The sequence below is a fragment of the Ambystoma mexicanum genome, chromosome 2q (assembly GCF_040938575.1).
Source record: "Ambystoma mexicanum isolate Mex_15411 chromosome 2q, UKY_AmexF1_1, whole genome shotgun sequence".
In the NCBI taxonomy this organism is placed as follows: Eukaryota; Metazoa; Chordata; class Amphibia; order Caudata; family Ambystomatidae; genus Ambystoma; species Ambystoma mexicanum.
The window spans coordinates 968421081-968441052 of record NC_090924.1 but is presented as its reverse complement, the minus strand read 5'-3'; the positions used below and the strand labels follow the sequence as shown (position 1 = coordinate 968441052).

At 48.0% G+C, this 19972-nt stretch overlaps 1 protein-coding gene across 2 annotated transcripts in view; it reads left to right on the top strand.

Annotated features, from left to right (window-relative positions):
- KIF15 (kinesin family member 15) overlaps window positions 1-19972 on the top strand; it is a 2141222-nt gene that overhangs the window by 194373 nt on the left and 1926877 nt on the right. The window lies entirely within an intron of this gene.

The window sequence follows — 19972 nt, the reverse complement described above, 5'->3', positions numbered from 1 at the left end:
GGGAGGTATTACCTACACTAATAGACGGAGACCAGACTGGCTTTATTCAGGGCGGAACGACTCATGACAACATTCGGAGAGCAATTGATCTAATAGCTTTGGCCCCCTCCATACCAGGCCCCCCCTCTTTCTGCTATCTCTAGACGCCCATCGGGCCTTTGATAGTATGTCATGGCACTATTTGCACTTGGTCCTGAAGGGCTTCGGTTTCGGCGCACAATTCTCCAAACTGATCCTGGCCAACTTCCAGATCCCCTCTACACAAATACGGGTCAACGCCCATTGGACATCACAGATAACCCTTGGCAGAGGGACTAGGCAGGGGTGTCCCCTATCGCCATTGGTTTTTGCCCTTGCAATGGTCCCACCGCTTATGAATATACTCGATAGATTTGCGCAAATCTCGGGTTTCTCAATAAATAAGGCCAAATCAAAGGGACTAAACCTTCCCGAATCACCAGAGGTGTTGGATGCCTTACAGAATACATTCTCTCAATTGGGTAAAATCCAAAATAACATGCCTAGGGGTGCACTTAACTCCCAATTACTCCGTGTTGGGGAGAGCCAATATCCCTCCACTAATAAAAGACGTGAAGGAATCTCTTCTAAAATGGGCTCCCCAGGAGATATCCTGGCTAGGGCGCATAACAACCGTCAAAATGACCTTGCTACCCCGGCTTCTTTATGCATTTCAGGCGCTCCCAATTCAGATTCCAGAGCGTGACTTACAAGAGCTGCAGAAAGAGATGTCGATTTATATGGCACCGTAAAACACCCAGAATTCAGCGTAAGGTTCTCACCAGAAGCAGGCAACTTGGAGGCCTGGGTCTCCCCTCCATTCTAAGATATTATCGAGCATCCCAAATTGCCCCCATCCTAGGCTGGGCCATTCAAGATGTCCCCCCCCAAATGGCAGGATATTGAGCAGCTGTTCGCTGGGGCTCCACTCTCTCACCTCCCTTTCATACCGCGTGAGGCACGTAGGTCCCGAAAGTCCCTTCTCCCTACTATGAGCTCCACACTCAGATGTTGGGACAGACAGACCACTCTGAGGGGGATTGCCCCGGGACTGGGCCCATTAACCGCAATCGCACAGAACCCAAACTTCACCCCAGGGCTTCAGCTTAGATCATACCAAAACTGGTCAGGAACAAAGATTTTGAGGCTGCAGGAGATGTATACCGACAAAAATCCCCTGACCTTCACACAATGTAAGGAGAAATTCAACCTCCCAGAAACCGAAAGATTTAGATACATCCAACTCAGGCACTGGATCACCAACCCGTCCATTAGAAAAGCTGCTACCAGGCCTCCCACAGGCCTGGAGTTAACTGCCTCAGAGGGTCAACGCGCACACAAAGTTGCAACATGCTACCGACTACTTGAAAACGTCCCGGAAGAAGAAAAACTCTTACATGCTAACATGGGAAAGGGAGCTGGGGAGGGAGATAGCTCCAGAATCATGGCAGCGAATCTGGGACAGAGCACACCGGGCGTCCAGATGCACAACAGTGCGGGAATGCGCAGTTAAAATATGCTATCGATGGTACTTCACGCCACAGACTGCACGCAATGAATGTTGATTACCCTGATGTATGTTGGCACGGATGTGGGGCTAAAGGGGACTTGGGGCATATGTGGTGGAACTGCCCGATCATTCAATCCTACTGGTTGGAGGTCAGGTCCAAAATTAAGGATATCTGTGGAACCCTCCTCCCCATGGACCCATTGGTGATGGTACTGGGGGACGCCCCAGAAGATGGATCATATCCGCAATCTGGCCCCAGAGCGCGACTAATCACTCAACTACTGATTTCTTCCACATGGAAGAAAAGGAACACATGTTCTTCCAACCAAGACTGGTTAAATACCTTCTCCAGCCCTGAACACCTGGAGAATGAAGGAAGGACCCAGTGAACTGAAAGCAGAATGAGGGGATGCTACAGGGCTTGAGAAGCAACATCCGGATTGGAGATGACTCTAGTGAAGGGTTCCTTTTTTTTTTCTTCTTCTTCTTTTCTTCTTCTCTCCTTTCTCTTCCTTTTCCTCTGTGCAATGGAAAATGCCATAAAACATAAAGCTACAAAATTACACCCCCAGGGTACTTGCGAAATATAGTTACTAATAGAATCATAAAAGAAGTTGAAAGGAAATGTTTATGCATGGTTGAAGATATCTGAAATTGGAAGCCCAGTGACAAATGCTGAAGGTTATAAAGTATGTGAATTTTGATAGTTGACCCGGTGGACGAGCACCACTGGACTGACTACAGCCGAACTGTAATTAAGTAATGTTGCCACTGATTTGGTTTATGAAGGAATTCAATGTGTATTGATGTTTCAATAAAAAGAGTCTGACAGAAAAAAAAAGACAATCCCTGTCTGATCTCACCTTTCTCCCAAAGCTCTTTGTGTGAGTGTCTGTTCTAATCATGGGCATAATTCTAGGGGGAACAAGGATGCCCGTCCCCCCAACCTTCATGGCACACCATTCTGTCACCACTCATTTTGGCTCAGGCACCTCCTCTTCAGATGCCATGTCCTCCCCAAACCCATCAGCAAAGCCACCCCACTGGTTGTAATCAATCATTTTCTCTAGGCCATGAACCATACTTGAACCATTCTTCCCCTTTTGCATGTGCATCTCTCCGTCTCCAGCTCGGTCTTTCAGGGCCAGATCTCTCCTCTTCCCGCTACTCTGCAGTCAGTCAGTCAGTGGTGGCAGGCCCCTCCAGATCTGGTCACTCGAACTGCTTCTGCCAAGCTCTGCCAAGCCATCGGATTCTGCTGCACTAAGACATCTCTCCCTCATTCTCAGGAAGCAGCTCCATCATCCAAAACTCCAACAGCCACTAGCTCAAACGGACTCCATCAGTTTCTAACCCCATTCTCCTCCAGCAACTAGCAAGAACTAACAGCAACTACCAGCAACTACAGGCTCTCCTCTCTCTTCACCTCTGCTTATACTAATCTAATTACGCACTCATTTCTCCATGGTTACTTACATTCTGTAAGCTAAGAATGTCTATTCCTCTGTCAGCATTCTATAAATATGAACGTGCCCGAAAGTCTGTTTTGCATGTGCTTTCGTGTTCTAGTCACTGCGTGTTCAGTCAGCGTGACATTGGACATCATATCTCTGCCTTGGCCTTCTGTGTGCAGTGCCTGTAAAACACCATATATTCCTGCTATTTCTCCATTCGCTCCACTGTTGGCTCTGTCTGAATCCCGAAATCCTCTCTCCTCCAGAGAGCAGGCCATCTCTCCTCATGCTAAAGGCACTTCTCCCATCTCCCCATGTCCCTCCATGGCCCCAACCTTTGCTGTCTCCGCGGCACACCAACCCATGCTGATTAGCCTCCTTCTCCTAAGGCGAAGGCGACCCCTGTGTCTGCCAAGAAACTGTTTACATTCCTTCTTTCATACGAACTCATAACAATCTCTCCGCACTGAGCCCAGTGGCGCTTCTGTGTCCATCAGAAATGGCTTCAAATGCCAGCTAAATGCTTTCTAATGTTTACGCTATTCTTCTTGCAATGCATGCGCTAGCTATATGCAAACTCATTCTAAGTGCACACTCTACATACATATATGTGTGTCAAACATATCTCTAAATGTGTAACTACAAAGCATAACAATGTGTCATTCTAAATGGTTCTACATGGCATTTTCCAATATGACAGTGTGTCATTTCAGGCCTCATTTGTTCCCTCTAGTTTCTAGCATGTTTCTCTCCTACTGAACATGCAGTGACTAGAAGACGGAAGCTCCCTCTTTCTGTCATATATGGCAATATCATAACTAAGCAAACCCTTCATATAACGGGGCCTATTTCTCTCTTCAAATGCATAATGCAAATGGCTAATGCATACAAAAGTGGCAGTCTAATAATGTGGATAGTGTCTACTTCTTCATGTACTACTATGTCAGTCTAGAAAAATGGATACCTATACTTTGTGACCGCAAATGTATTTTGGTGCCCGTGGGCCAACCGTCTCATGCACGATATGACAGAATATAGGTTTTCGAGTTTGCCAATGAACGGCCATTTTGATGTAACAAGAATCGCCATTTTGTTTTCTAACCATTGCTCATTGCTTTCTGTTCCTATTGCTTTGCAGTATATTTTCCGCTTACACTGCTCGACTGTAAAACATTGTTGTCTGGATGTGAAAAGGACAAGGCCGCAGGGCCAAGAGGATAACAAGAGTTCGTTGAAACAAAAACGTAGGCAGCGCCAGGAAGAATGCCCGGCTCCCTCCCGAATGTAGCCTTGAAGCAGAGCTGCAGGGCATTTAATCATTTTGCAGCTGCCAGCCAGTCTCGTTATATGGTAGAATATCTTAGAATAATACTGCTAAAGGCTTGAATTATGCTTTTCCTACGGCCCCCCTTTGCTGAGCCCGCTAGAGCATGTCGGCTCCCAGGACACGAATAGCACCTAATAGATAGCAAGGTCCGGAATACAACTCTCTCCCCTCCCCCCCGTATGAAGCTCGCTTCCAAGAACAGAAGCGCTATGTTCTATTCAACAACTGAAAGATGCCTTCGCACTCACAAATTGCAAATTGTTACTTGAATAGATGTTTGAAGGTGTCATAGTTGTCGGAGATGTCGATCATCACATCAAGTTCAAAGAAACCCAATAAAGAGGGGTGTTAAACATGTCATAGCTGATGGTTTGATATGCATTTTGTATATATGTAACTGATGTATGTAATTCACTCTTGCATCCCTCGAGGTCTAGAGATACACGTCGCGGGGCGTGAGACCGAGTTGGCCAACTGAGACTTTTGCGTTGCAATATTCCCTAGCTTTGGGAATACAACCTCGTGTCTGGCGTTTCTATCGTGTGTGGTGACTCGCCTTGTTTCTGATAGACATCAGGGTCCCCTAGGGGCCCCTTTCAAGATGGCGCCCAAATAGGGACCCTCCCCCACTTGTTCCATCGCATAACTTTGTAATTGAGTAAGGCGGAGAACGATGAGGACGGGACGATCGAGCCGGGATCAAGAGGTGTTCGGGGCGCCCTGTAAAAGTGATGAGACTCTTTTGCAGATCTGCACACATCTGATCCCTGATCGACGTGCCTGGCTAGAGAACAAGAAGGTGAGGGTCCCGAAACGAGGCGGAAGCCAAGAAACGCAGACACAATGTCCTTTGGTGCGTCAGTATACAGACGACTTGATTTATCAGGTGAGTCATTCCCCGATTCAAAGTAATCCTGATATTGGTTGAGAGTTGACTTTGCAAAATTAAACGCCTTAGGTAAGGTTGATTAACCAGGGGGAAGGTTGAAACATGCCTGGGATATTGTCCACCTTAGCTGGGTTTTTCCGCTGTGGTAGACAATTTTTGGAAGATGGCCAAATTGTACCACCTGGGCGAACGCCGGCGTATGAGATGTATGTGAAGTATGGAGTGGGTGCGATAATATTCTGAGAGACTTGGCATAGGCAAACCAGAAAGCAACAAGACCATCAGTGGCTGATTAATGGTAGTTTTGAGATGGCGAGGATAGACAACCTGGAAAGGGTGTTGATAAGAAAGAAAGCGCATCCTGCAGCATTTGAGACTATTAAAGACTGGAGAAAGGAAGCAATGCTCTGATTTTAAAAGCAGAGCGAAGCATGCGTGCAGGCATAAATCGAAAGGTGAAGTAGCGGACGAGAAAGAGGAGGAGGAGGAGTGGACTGAGAGTCTAAGAAGGGCAGGTAGGCGAGACCAGTTGAACATAGAAAAGATATATCCACAACGGAAATTGCATATAGCAGATGAATTAATAGAAAATATACTGACCCATACATAACAAGGCCCAAGATCAGAACCACTGCACCATTGATGACTGTTTCGTCCACAAGCTCCCCGGCGTTGATCCCGTTGACAAAATCGGGAAATATTCTGTCGACCCAAAGTTCGGCAGCGACTGTCATCTCTTTCACGATGACAACCACTCTTTGCCTCTGAGCTATCAGTCAGCGGTACCGACCACAGCTTAGTCTTCAGCAGCATCTGTTATGCAGATCCCCTATTGTGGCCTCCTTCCCGCATGATTCAGGTAGGTTGAGGGACTTTCTTCCACCAGCGGATTTCCTTCCTAGACCTACCAAGGGGTCTCCCCATCTTTACGTGGAATCCCTGAGGAAATAGCTGCATATTTACACCAGCTCTGAGGATGATTTTCCAGAAGATTTCTATTCAGACCATGAGGGTGGCCAAGGGCCTATGTCCCAGGAAGGATCATTTCTTCATGAGCCATTCCAGTCGTTTGGCCCTCCAAGGCGTTTCAGCCCGGCTCCTGCCCTGACTGCACCAAGGGATATGTTGCTGGACATGCTGTCCACCTTGCATACTTTGTTTGTGGAAATTCAACAGTTGCTGCCACCTGCTTCCGTGCCTGGTCCGGCAAGGATCCCAGCCAGACCAGCCAGGAGTCCGCCCAGGCCACCCATGCATCGGTCATCATCGCCCCACAGGGCACCTGTCGCCCCGGGGTCGGGGCTTGCCTCCTGTGAAGGAGGAACCAGTTTGCAGAAACACTGACACCACCACAACGAACACTGATGTGTTTGAGGATGATGTTCCTGCGGACGGGGAACCACTATCTGTTGACAAGCCCACCAGGGCTTCACCAGACAAGATTGGCTCCTTCCATTCCATCATCTCGAAGGCATCCAGGCTGTTCAATGTGGTGCCGTAGGAGAAGGCAGGCTCCCTTTTTCAGAGCAGGGAGTCTTCGAGGAAGACCGTCGTGTCGGTCCCATTGTTGGATGACGTTTGGAAGTGTGGATTGGCCATTATGAAGACTCGTAGTACCATGCCTTTCTAAGTACCCTGTCCCAGATTTGACACCCAGGTGGCTCAGCCTTCTTCAGACTCTGTGGTGTCTGCCGCCGCTAGCGTTTGTCCAATCCCTAATCTTCATCCATGGTGCCTCTGGACCAAGAAGGCAAGAAGCTGTGAATCCACCATCAAGGGTGCCAACGCCCTCGCCATCTTGTCTCATTAATACTGGTAGCTTTACTGCAAGCTCTCTCCCATTCTGTACTTCCTCCCCGATGACGAAAAGGCTGAGGCTTTGGCCCTATTGCAGGAAGGGGAAGTGGCATTGAATCATGCCATTCCAGTGGCTCTCGATATAGTGGACTCAGGGTTCCGCCACATGTGGAATGGTGTAGCCCTCCACGAACAGGGTTGGCGCAAGGCCACAAACGTCCAAGCTGACGTGCCAAGGTTGTAGACATGCCGTTTGACGGGGACTAACTGTTTGGGAAGGCAGTGTTTGGGACTCTACAAGCCATCAAGATGGACATGGAGATGGCACACTTTCTGGGGACTTGATCGTCCTCCCTCTCGCTCCACCACTTAGGAAGCCTACAGTGGCCAGTCTCGGGCCTACGGCAGTGGAGGCCAATGTCGCCGTCGTCCTCCGTTCAGGAGGCAGGTGTCCAAGCAGGCCGGAATCGGCCGTGGACACGCGACCCCACTTCCGCACCCGAGTGGGAGTCTGGTTATCGAACTGTTGAGCAGTGGAGAAAGATCACCACAGACAAATGGGTGCCGGACGTTCTTCAAAAAGCGCGCGCTTTAGAGTTTCAAAGCAGGTGCCCCGCAAGACCTTCACATGGCCCAACTACTACAGGAGGTTCAAGCCATGCTGTGCAAGGGGGCAGTATAACTGGTCCCTCAACGCCTCTGGGGCTCCAGAATGTACTCCAGATACTTCCTAGTGAGGAGGGTGGCAATCAATCCTAGATTTACAAAGCCTAAACAAGTACATGAAGTCCAAAAAGTTGAGGATGGTCATGTTGCAGCATGTGCTCCACCTGCTGGTGGAAGGGGATTTACTGGCAACGTTTGACCTGAAGGAAGCATAAGTACACAAACCCATGCATCTCGAGCACGAAAGATTCCTGCGCTTTGTCATCCAGGTAAGCCACTGTCTATTCAAGGCCCTGTCCTCCAGTCTGAAATCGGCATGCATGGGTATTCACAAAATGCTTGTCCCCGGTCACGGTGCTACTATGCTGCAAGGGCATACATGTCTACCCATATCTGGTTGACTGGCTCATTCGCTCTCGCTCACACGCTAGCGGTTCAGCACACAGCAGAGACTATATGCCTTCTGACTTCGCTCGGGTTATCCGAATTCTTGCGTGGTGCCATCGCAGAACACTGTTCCTGTGCGCCCATCTCAAATGGAACTTTTGCCCTGAAGAAAGAAGGCTGGTCTCGTCTAACTAAGCGCCCCACAGCTGAAACTAGAATAGGCCAACTATTAATCGGAAACCAATTTGTGAGATTCGCTCATGAGACTTGGCAGACAATTTTGTACTTTTTTTTTTGTATTGTAGACTGGTTAATTGCGTTCCTCGGATTGTAGTAATTGCAAACCATTTGCACTTTTATGTGCACTATTTGCATCCTTATTTGTTTGCGCTTTATCTGCGCTGTTTGGCACGCATTGCTGTTTTTGCACATTCAATTGCATTATGTTGTATTTGTATGTAGGTAATGTTTCAGATAAGATTGTGAAAGTATGCATTCGATGCATGATTTATATGAATTAGAGTATAGTGGTCACATTTGGTATTGTTGCATTGTATGTTGGCTTTAGCAATTGAAAAAATATATTTGGAAATCATTTACAGAGTTGTCATGTTGACTTTGCAGCCAACTTAATTTAATGTGGCTTGGGGGATTCCTTTTCTTGTGGTGGTCTTGGATCTATGTGTATTCATATGCCAATGAATACATTTTGTGGAGGAGCTCGGGTTGTTTTTGTGTGATCCTCAGCCATGAAGCGTGTGGGATGCCCCCCCCCCCTCCTGTACGCCTTCCCGCCAATTCCTCTCCTGTTACATGTGATCAAAACAAGTAGTCTAATCCAGGGGTAAATGTATTGCTTCTGTTGAGCCTTGCCACCTCCTGTGGTTGTGCATATGTGCTGCTCTGTAATCGTATTCATGAGCATGTAAATCCATGCAAGACCCCATGCTGGAGAAGGAACCAGTTACTTACCTGTAACTCTTGTTCTCCAGCATGGGTCTTGCATGGATTCACATGCGAACCCTCTCGCCTTCCCGCTACCAAATCTGAAGATGGCCACCGGGGGTGGGGGACGTAGGAGGAAGAGTGTCATTGGCTGGGGGCAGTATGACCTAAAGGACAATGATTGGCTATAGAGGAAACAAGCAGTTTTCAGTCTGACGATGGGGAATATCCATGAGTATGTGAATCCATGCAAGACCCATGCTGGAGAACAAAAGTTAAGTAACTTGTACCGTCTGTGCCTTGGTGATTCATCATACGATGGATAAAACTCCTGTGTAAGAAACCAGTAGCCAGAGTGATGACTGGCAGATGTGTATCGAAAGCATGGCTCATTATGCAGCGGACTAGGCAGGGATGACTGCTCTCACCAATACTTTTCACCCTGGCCATGGAGGCTCTGGGATGCCTGCTCAAAGAACAATAGTTAGATTTGGGGATAGCGATTGGAAAATCCCAACATTTGATATCCCTATCAGACCGTATTAAGATTAGACTGCAACGCGCACTAGCCTGGCAGAGGCTTTGTAAATTTGACTATACAGCACAGGTAGCACAAGTGCATGCTGAAGGGGACAAATCCGGGAGGTTACTTGCGTGGCTATGTAAGGACAAATATGGTATGGACAAATAGCAAGCATGCACAGGCCTGCGGTACAGAGACATTACGGACCAGAGGGGCTGGTTATACAGAGACATAAGGGGACTGGAGGGGCTGGGCAGGCAGTCGCAACGTGGGACACCAGGGGGGGCATGGGTGTACAGAAATATCATAGGGGGCCAGGGTGGGTGTATTGCATCACTGCGGGGAGGCAAGGGCTGTGCACATACTTGCGTCATTTTGAATCAGTGGATTGATGCAGCGAAGGGATGGTCCGGGCAGCAGTGGAACGTGGGGACCTAGAGGAGGTAGTGGGTACATGGGGGCACGATGGTGAGGGGCTGGGTAGACCACGACATCACGGGACAAGTGGGGTATGTGTCGATAAAACGGGCTGGCGTGGTATGGCACACTAGGGATATCTGCGGGAACTAGCGGGCTGGGCATACAGTCACAGGGGCCAGAGGGTTACGGGCGGGGCCTTGGGGGCAGGCGCACACAGCAACAATAAGGGAACTGAAGGGGTAGGGGCACTCGGGGGACATCACCGGGACGAGAGGGCTGGGCTTACAGTGACTGGACATGGGGTCAGAGGGATGCATAGCGACGAAGGATGGGTTTACAGTAACGGGATGGGGGGGCCAAGGCAGGGTACAAGCGACACACAGGCGCTGTGGGGCATACAACAACATCACGGGGGCTCGAGGCGGTGGGATGCTACAGAGGGAATATAGCAATATCACAGTAGCTTCTTGACTACACCAGGCAGGTGAGCGTTGCGCCCCCCGAGGGGAAGACAGCAACACACTGAGCACGCAGCGGTGGAGGGCTGGCCTTACAGAGACAGGACGGGGTCGGAGGGATACATAGCGACATCATGTGGAACCGGAAGGCAGGGTACACAGTGATGCATGGGCACAGTGGGGCACACAGCGGGATCATGGGGACTAGAGGGACATGCGACGCAGAGGGATATATGGCGGTATTATGGGATCAGGAGGGCAGGGTTACACAGCGATAAATGGGGACAAAGGGGCACACAGACAGGGGGCTGGGCTTAGTGATGGGAGGAGGGGCTAGAGGGATACATAATGGCGGGTCGGAAGGGAGGGGCATGGAACACTCCGACACACGGCCGCAGGGGCATACATCTACATCACGGGGCTAGAGGGGAGGGGCACACAGACATAGGGCTGAGCTTATAGTGACAGGATGGAAGGGCTAGAGGGATGCATGACTCCGTGATGGTAGGCAGGGAACACAGCGACACATGGGCGCAGTGGGGCATACAGCGACAACACGGGGACTAGAGGGGAGGGCAATACAGAGGGATACATAGTGACATCACGGGAGCAGGGGGTAGGGGTATAGAGCGACATCACGAGACTAGATGTGTTGTCAAAGGGGCTAGAGGGGCATAGACGGGTTGGGTATAGAACTGTGGCCAGGGGGTTACAATGAATATACAGTTAGTAAGTGGGCAGGGGACAGGGAGAGTACGGGGACAAAGGAGCTGGGGGATATCGAGACATCCCAGGACTAGAGGGTTGGATCGACAGCGATAACCCGGGTAACGGAGGTACATGGCGACAGCACTTATGATAGCATGATGTTGGGTTGCACAATGTTGCTACGGTATATAGCAATCTCATCATAGCCAGGGTGGGTGCGCAATGACAACACAGGGAATAAAGGGTGGGTGGGCAGTGAGGCACGGGGACCAAGGGGAATGGGGCCACATAGTGAATACACGGTGGGCTGGAGCGGGTGGGGATATAGCGGCGGTATTGGGCCAGAGGATACCCGGAAAACTCGCAGGGCTCCTAGGCGATTTTACAGGGATAGTGGGTGGGTGCACAGAGCGACAGCATGGGCCAAATGGGCTGGAGATACAACTTTGGACGAGTGATGATCCAAGGAGATCAATTATTCTGTATTCAGGGATAGGGTTGTTTATGGCAGAATCAATGTTCGTGTTCATTGATGACCTGGTTGGGTCACATAGTATTTAGTCTTTCATGTCTTGGAAATTCAATCGCTTCTTAAGGTTGAGGATGGTGTTATGGAAAGAGCCACGTTTTTAGTAATTTGTGGAATCTCATGTAGTCTTGGGTGTGTCGAGTATGTGGGGGAAGAGAGTTCCACAAAATCGTGGCCAAGACTGAGAAAGCGGAACCACCGATCCTGACGGATTTAGCGGTAGGTATTACTAAAAGGAGGGCATTGCTAGATCTTGGGGTGCGCTGTAAGGTTTTAGCTTTTCTTGCAGGTATAATGGGCCCGTCTTGTTCCCTGCACGGTGAGTGATGCACAGGGTCTTGAAAGTGGCTCTACGTCCGACTGAGAGCCAGTGGAGGGTTCGGAGAACGCGGGAGGTGTGGTCTCTTGGACCCAGGTCGAGGAGCAGCTGAACAGCTGCGTTTTGCTCTATTTGGAGTTTAAGGTGGTATGCTGGGACTCCTAGGTATAGGGAGTTGGTATAGTCCAGTCTCGACATTACAATCAACATAACGGCAGCAAGTCGGTTCGGGAAGCAGAAGAAGGGGAAGATGCGTCTGAGAAGTTTGAGATGGTAGTGGCAGCATTTAGACACATTGTTGATTTGTCGGGAGAGGGTTAAGCCGGAGCCCATAGTGCAGCCTAGGTTTTTTTACTGTGTCGGAGGGGGTGAGGGGGAGGCCAAGGGGGAGGATGAGGTAGAAGCGCGGAGTTGCTGCACACCATCATTTTGGTTTTCATGGGGTTTAAGAGGAGGTGGTTTGTTATCAATTGGTCGATACAAAAAGACAACCTCCAAGGTCGGGCTGAGGGAAAGTGTCTGAATTGTGGATCTTAAGGATGATTTGGGTATTATCAGCGTAGTTGTAGCACGAGATGTTGTGCGGGCGGATGATTCCAGGAAGGGTGGACATATAGAGGTTGAAAAGGAGGGCAGATAGACATGTGCCTTGCGGTACTCCAAGTACTCCGAGCGAGCAGCTGAGACAAAAGGGGAGAGGGTATTTGTTTCCTGTTGCTGAGGAAGGAGGCAATCCACTTGAGAGCGGTGCCACCGATGCCAAGGGAGTAGAGACGGTCAAAGAGGATTGAGTGGTTAATCGTGTCAAAGGCTGCAGAGAGGTCGAGGAGAATTAGTGCAGCGCATCCTTCAGAGTGTTCAGTGACCTTAAGATCATCCCATATTGAAGTCAGCGTGGTTTCGGTTCCATGCTGTGGTCTGAAGCCTGCTTGTGCAGGGTCTGGAGGTTGTTGGATTCAACAAGGGCATTTAGCTGGGAATACGCTGTTCGGTCGAGTTTTGCAAGGAATCTGGTGTTCAAGATTGGTCTGCTGTTTTTGGGGTCAAGGGATGGCTTTTTAAGGAGAGGCTTGACGTGTGCAATTTTGAAGGCATCTGGGACGATGCCAGAGCTGAGAGAATCGTTCAGTATGGTTTGCGCGTGTTCTCCTGCGCAGGTGGGCGAGAATATTTCTATTAGGACAGAAGCGGGGCAGGGATCGAGGGGGAGGGGGAGCCAGATGGTTTTCTAGCAGATAGTAGGCCAAGAAACTAATCTCCGGAGATGGGTCTGAATGAGTTGAAGGTGTGTGGATCAGGGATTGGTGCGTATGGGGGGGGTTGTAGAGTTGCTCGGTCGTTTGGGAGAGGAGGTACAGTTTGTTGTTAAGGGCGGTCGTCCTGTCAAGAGCGGTGGTGTAGAAGTGTAGCAATAGAGGGTCAGAGTGATTGTGATAGGGCGGATTGGATAGAGGAGAAAGTGGGTTTGATGAATTCGGAAATGATTCTATGGAGTTCTTTCCTGCTGTTTCCACAGTTGAGAATTTATTTGTTGTAATAGGCTTTTTTGGCATTTCGGATTTTGGCTTTGTAGTTACGATGGTGCAAGGCGAAAGCGGATCTGCTGAGATCTGTTTTTGATCCTCGCCATATGCGTTCCAGGAATTTATTTTGTTTTTTTGGCATTCCTCAGTTCGGGTGTGAACTATTTGAGGAAATGGTCCATTGCGTGTGAGTTTACGAGTAATTAGTGACTCATTCAGAAGGACTCAATGGTTGGGGATCTGTCTGGGGATGGTGGGGGCAGGGGAGGGGGCTGTTGTAGGGGATCTAAGAAGTAGGGCTTTGGCAAGGTCAGGAAGGATTTTTACTTTGTTCCAGTATTTGAGGTCTCGGCGGGAGGCCAGGGGGGTGATTTAGGGGAGGGACTGGGGTGAGGATGGAGAAAGGGATGACCGTGGTCGGACCAGATGATAATGCGTGTAAAGCGTTGCAAAACAATTGATAATTCATTGGGCTTCTAAACTCCCCCTTTAGTTGGTTGGGGTGGGGTAAGAGGACATTAATCGTCCTGCATTTCCTATTTTACTTTGCTAATATACAACTCCAAATTCTGGCAAGGATTTTGAAGGAGCTTGATGCTAAAATCCGAGCATTACTCTGGGCAAAGGGCAGACGCAGAATAGCCTTGCAGATTCTGTACTGGACGATGACCAAAGGCATCCTCCGTCTCCCAGACTTCGAAAAATGACTTTGCCTTACAATTGCAATATACAGCAAAGCGGCTGTCGGATGAACACATCTGAGGCCAGACTATTGAACTGCTCTATTGCCCTTATTCCATGAAGGCAGCGTTATGGATGCCACCAATAAACAAAGGCACCCCCATGCTAATAAAATTTGGCGTTCTAATATGAACCGGCTGTGCAAAAAAACTGAGCTTAAGGATACAGTACTCCCCCCCCCCCCCCCCCCCCCCACCCCCCCCCCCCCGATATACCACTAGGGACTGGACCCAAAATATCACACACAATAGTACATTACATTCACACATAATGGGACGGAGAGGGCATAGCTTGGTGGGGAGACTTGTTCCTGGTAGGCAAATCACTGACATTTGAAGATCTGAAGGGAGAGAGTGACTTGGCACCGGGACAGTCCCTGTCCTTTGTAATGTTGACTAGGCCTCTGGGATGAGCTGCCTGAGGAACCCCTGCACAATCCTATATTATCCTCATTATAGGAAAGAGCAAAGTGACCTCGGGCAAGCAATTTATGGCACATTGTTCTATAGTGCAAAACTTACAAAGATCTGCACGCTCAAGAAGTGGAAACTTGGTTTGGGATCTGCATTTGACAATGGAAACGGGACATATTGCCACACTGCAAAATGGTGTTGGGCAATCTGAGGTTTAAACTGAAAGTAACATAAGGTATACCCAACCCCGGGAAACCTATCCTGAATGTTTCCCACCAAGCTTTATAAATACCCCAAATGTTCACAACTAAATGCAGATCTGATGCACATGCTCCGGAAATGCCTGTAGATCGTATTGTACTGGGAGGGAGTACACAGTATCATGCGGAGTGCAGGAGTAGAATAGGTCCCGGTGGATCCAGGAGCATTACTGCTAGGCCACCTCCTGAGAACACAAGATGAAAAGCTTGGGACCTTTGGTGTCTCTGGCCTATGTATGGACTCTTAGGGTGGATAGCTATGGTGTGGCAGAAGGAGCAAGCCCCTAGTGTTAACATGTGTAAATCTGATCTAAAACGCTGGACAAGAACCAAACTATCACGCGCTCAAATTCCCATACATGTGCTTAGACAAGACACCCTCATGAGATGGGAGACAGTATTGATGTCACTAACTGGAGCAACTGATGACAAGCCACCATGAATGAAGCCTAGATGACGCCGAAGTGACACCCAAAGATGACTCCTATCGGGCAATAGCAGACCGTGCAAATATCCGCACTGACCACTGAAGTACCTACCTAGACGCTAGTAGTATTTCCCTTTATAGAAACTATATAGCTACTATATAGCCAGTAAAATAGCTCAGCGGGTTGCACGCTCTCTGCTGCTATCTGTGCGTGATCTGCAGGTCGCAGTTTCGAATCCCAGCAAGGCCAACTCAGCCTTTCATCCTTCCGAGGTCGATAAATGAGTACCAATTTCAGTTGGGTGATATTGTATGTAAATATGTGCTCTGTAAAGCGCTTTGGATTAAGGCGCTATATAAATAACACATAAATATCATTCTAGAGTGACAAGGTCACTAGACACTGCGTTGGGCAACACTGTTGGTTGTTTAGTTGGAAATGTTTTTTATTCTTTGTTTTTAAAATGTTTGCATGCTCACTGAATAGAATAGAATCAAAAACCGACATTTTAAAATAATAAATCCTTTCACCCAGTGCTCAGATAGGATTTTGGAGTGAGTATTTTACTCCCAACTTTAAAAAATGAGTTTCCTCCTTCTCAAGAGTAAAAAGTGCCTGACAACTATCCAATTTGTGCATAAAATTAAAAATGTGTTCACAAACATTAGTGAGAAAACAGCTGTATTTCAAAGTGGTTCTAAATAATGTATTGCACGTGTGGAAACATTTTGCATACTACCCAGCTTCATCTTCATGATACTTCGGCACAAACTTTAAGAGCTACTACAGATGCCAGCTAGTTACATCGGGTGATTATAAATCAAGTCCCTCCCTCTGCCAGCATCAGTTCTCTGCCACTACCTGCTTGACAGCCACTCCATGTTTTTGCTCCATCTCTCCTTTTGTTTGCTACTTTTTCCTCTGTCTCTGTCATGATTCCTGCCCCTCATGTCCCCAGCCCTCCAAGATGTCAGGCTGGAGCCAGGCCACGATCACCTACATGGCCCTCAAGGGCCTCTCCATCCCTCCAAAGACCCACTTGGAATCAGACTTGGCGCTTGTGGCACCAGACTCACTCACTCCCATAGGATAACACTGGGGATTGGACTTGTAGTGCATTGATGGGGACAAGATGGATGCCCCCACATATTTCGGTTCCCAGAACTGCATGTGCAGTCTAGTCTTTTGGGTGTGGTTCAGCCCAGAGACACCTGGGATACCCAGAGACTATTTAAGCCACGCCCAGGCTGAGAAACATACTTTGTGTTTTCTGCACCTGCAGCGTGACACCGTGTTCGGATCGGTCTACAGTAGGCCTGCATCTTTCTTCTGTGCTCAGCTCCTGCAAGAACAAGAACACTGTTAGGAACAGCCTTACCTTGCAGCGCTTCTGCCCATCATTCATCGCTTCTTCTGTTCTGCGGGCATCTTCGGCGGTGTTATTCCCATCCCGTCACGCCGCTTCCTAACGAAAAGGGAAAAGAACAGAAAAAAGGCATTAGTAAGCATTCAGCAAATCTTTGCTTATTTTTAAAGACTGTACGAGCTTCAAACGCTTACCTGAATCCCAGCCGCTCTGGGGGAACTCTGTCTCTGGAACTTCTCATCCATCTGCAAGAGGGAAAAGGCACTCCAGGTTAGCGTGGAAACATCTAGAGGCGCCGCATACCACGCTTACTCACCGCATTTCTTCTTCATAACCGGCATCCACGCTGAAAACGTCACGGCACCTAAAAGACACAGAAAAAGAGCTCAGTTCAATACAAATACGAAAGGGTCGCATCGCTCAACGCACTCTCACTCACCTTCAGCGCTACTCATCTCAGCAGCACGTCGCCATCCCCGGATCCATCATCTAAGGAAGGAAAGGAACGAAGTTAGAGAACTGTTCAAAAGACTCATTATACTTACCTGTCGGACTCTTGCCAGTGAAGTAACTAGGCAGCAACGAACCTGCATCAAACAACGCGCCCCTGTGCTGAAAGCAGGACGGAGAGCACACTTTCCAAGAAAACAAGGTGAGCTGTGGATCAAAGGAAAGGGTTGGACCCCGGGGAAGAAGAGGTTCAAGCACACAGACAATAGGGAGTTAAACTCTACTAATCCTGTGTTTCAGGCCCAGTCTCCAGTCGAGTTGACTCCAGGGAAGGGTTTGAGGTTGTAAGAGGTCATAACAGGCAGAGTGACGTCCCCGTGGATGCCAGGTGAGCGTTACAGACTCTCACTCTGACGCTCTACCTCTCGCACTTGCGATGCCACGTTTTGCGGTCTGTTTCTCTGTCACTCTTCCTCTCCCGTCTCAGCATTCTATTGTTGCGGTTTCTCTCCTATATCTCGCTGTATCGGTTGATGTAACTACACTTCTGCTCTCATGTCATTACTCTGGCTATATCCCGTTTTTCCATGTTGTGGTTGCTACTCCTTTTGATTTATCTTTCTTGCACTTTTTATTAGTCTTGCTTTTCTATTTCCATCCCTCCCCAGCTGCTGTTGATCTGTGTTTTTATTTTACTCTCTAAATGTCTCTTCCTCAGCTTCTCTTCCTCACTCTTATTGTGTGTTTGTCCTATTATTAACTTAGTTTCTCTTCTCACTTTTTTGTTGCCCTATCATGTTTCTCATTGCCCTCTCTTTCTGTTGCTCTAATTCCTGTTTTGGATTGTCTAGTATGTTCTGTACCTTTGTTCTCCTGTATTGCATAGGTTCAGAGTTGCTCTTCCTCTCCTGTTTTTCTGTGTCTTTTAACATGGCACCAATAAATATCCAAAAAGCTGAAAATGCCTTTTCTATTAGAAAATCTAGTGCAGCTTTACCATTGGGTGCTTCTTTGTAGATGTGTGCAACCCTTCTTTTGGCCATTAGGTTGGGAATTATGGAGTTCGAGAATCATCTGACCAGATGCAGCACTTACTTGAATGCAGATGCTTTACCAGCACTGTATGCCATTACAAGTATGAGAGCCCATGTGAGCTGTGTTCTGAACAATCACAGGTATAGCAGCCCTGATGTGTTCTGGGCCATTGCACGTAGAGCATCCCCGATGACATTTGTCTTCTGAATCACTGAACATTTAGTAGTCCTTTTTGATAAGTTAAAAGTTAAGTCAACTATGTTACAATGGATCGTTCCCTGCATCTTAAACGCACACCTCTGATGCAGACTCATTAACTCGCCTATCAACTGGATTTGAACTAACAGGTTACACAATCTCTGCAGTAGGGTTATTGACCCACTGAGCTGTCTTTCCCAACAGGCTGACACTGAAAGGCACTTGGGGCTAGGGCACTGGCAGTTCAATGTGAGGCTTGCCTGGCGTAAATGGCTTGTCAAAAGCTGTAAGCCTGTTTGAACTATCCTACATGAGTCAGGAGATTCATAATGAGGCTTTGAAATGTGCTAGATTTTTGGCAGTGAGTCACTATAATCGGACATGGGAGAAGCAGAAGTTTTGAAAGACAGTGTAGAAGGGATTGAAGTATATGACAGCAATGCCATATTCTAATACCGTGAATCCCTAATGGTATACAGGTAACTGGTGCTTTCAACCTGCACTCATCAACACAAGTGTTTACATCTGCCACTACCCTTGTCCTGCCACCAACCACCCTCACCTCCACACATCTTTTTCTGGCTGATTAATGGAATTTGTGCGCCATAAAACGGGGAGTTGTGCGTCATTCTGCCCGTAAATCCCCGTTTAACAAATGGGGTTTTGCCAGCAGAATGGCGCACAAATCCCCGTTTTTCAGCGCACATATTCCATGAATCAGTTCCTCGATCTCCTGCTATCCTAGTCAGAAGGGTGCTTTACAACACCACTTATGTTCCAAACATGCATAATAAAATGAGAACTTCAAAAGGCTGTGTTAATCTGCATTGGGGGCAAGAGCATCTTCCTCCTTCCCGTGGTATGGTGATGATTGAGTAGACGTTCAAGGTGTTTTTCTCCAGCGGCTGCATACGTCAACAGTTGGGGCATGTAGTACAGAGTGTTCTTCAAGAGCGGACAACGCTAACTTGCCTGGGTCCGACTGGCAGTTAATAAAGATGGCCATGGAAAACCAAGCAGGGTCGCATTGTTGAAGGCGTGCAAATGTAATGCTCTGTATTGAACACGGTTGAAATGCATCTCTAAAGTGCAGAGCAAGCAAGTAATGTCACAATTGGTCAGGAAACGGAGGGTGACCATTCCTTTGTAGTATACAGGGTTGTCTAATTTCACAGCATTGTCATTTACATGACATCTTTTGTGGCATTGTTTATAAAATTGAGTATACTATGCTCACCATCTACAGTGGATCCGAATGCTTTGCAAAGTGCAGCACATTCATTTAAGAAATAAAAGCATGTAGATGCTCTATGCAAAATCTCTCCTAACCCTCTGTCACCTCTACTATTCAGTCACTCACTTTTGATCCCTCCTAATACCCCTGGACAATTTGCTACAGCCTACAAGATGCAAATAGCATGGTAAATGCAGAAGTACATATATGCAATGTGACATACACACGCAGCTCAATTTTGGTGCTGTGTTGAAACACTAAAATGTGGTGGTGTTCATGCACTAGACGGGTCTCCTTTCAGGAAATGAGTTTGTACAAATATCACACTCAAAACTCTACATATCAAGACCTCTTCGAGGAAAGGGTATATATCT